A 1010-nucleotide genomic window follows, 5' to 3' on the forward strand; every position below is an offset into this window, starting at 1 on the left:
AATAAGCACACTAAATCTATGCCTTTATCCATTTCATTAATAGAAATATTATTATTACAATATACAGCAAAGGGGTACTTCACTAGAGATCTTCTAATTTGTTGGTAAGCCATCAATAATTATTCTTTGAGTAGAACCAGTTCTCAATCAATTTAGTTGTATTATTTTTACTTTTATTTTGTGTGTGTGTGGGGGGGGACAATGAGGGTTAAGTGATTTGCCCAGGGTGCTCGCTTTGGCAACACATATACTAAAATTGGAATGATACAGAGAAGATTAGCATGTCCCCTGCACAAGGATGATACCCAAATTCATGAAGCGTTCGGGGGCAGCTAGGTGGCACAGTGGATAAAACACCGGTCTTGGATTCAGGAGCACCTGAGTTCAAATCCAACCTCAGACACTTGACACTTATTAGCTGTGTGACGCTGGGCAAGTCACATAACCCTCATAGCCCTGGGGGGGAAAAAAAGATGATTTGCCCAGGGTCACACAGCTAGTAAGTGTCAAGTGTCTGGGGTTGGATTTGAACTCAGGTCCTCCTGAATCTAGGGCCAGTACTTTATCTACTGTGCCACCCAGCTGCCCCCTACTACAGTTGTATTATTTTCTATTTCACATCTCTTCAACCTATACACAGGAATGGCTTAAGGAACTTTGTCAAATGCTTTGCTAAAATATAGTTAAATCCCATTCATTCTTTACATCTTCTAGCTTTCCCTCCAACCCCATGAAGTTAGGAGTGATTCCATACTTATGTAGAGTGGTGATGGGTGGGAATAGGTGTCTTTATCTTTTTAAAATCCAACATAGTATCTTGGATTTCTAGCAGTCAGTTGTTTGGGTAAAGGTTTGCTTTTGACATGCAAATGTGTATTATGAACCTCGGTGCTTCTATTTTGACAATTCTGTTGAAGGCTACCAATAATTATCCTGATTGCCAAATTCAATGGTTTATTCTTAGTCCTTATTTTCCTTGATTTATTACTATATTTGACAGTTCTCTACTC

At 39.2% G+C, this 1010-nt stretch overlaps 1 non-coding gene across 1 annotated transcript; it reads left to right on the forward strand.

Moving 5' to 3' along the window:
* Window positions 1–226: 226 nt before the first annotated feature.
* On the forward strand, window positions 227–333 carry LOC122737619. The gene has a single exon (XR_006354436.1). It is a non-coding gene; the product is annotated as a U6 spliceosomal RNA (small nuclear RNA).
* Window positions 334–1010: the final 677 nt, after the last annotated feature.

This window comes from Dromiciops gliroides, chromosome 1 (assembly GCF_019393635.1).
Source record: "Dromiciops gliroides isolate mDroGli1 chromosome 1, mDroGli1.pri, whole genome shotgun sequence".
Taxonomy (NCBI): Eukaryota; Metazoa; Chordata; class Mammalia; order Microbiotheria; family Microbiotheriidae; genus Dromiciops; species Dromiciops gliroides.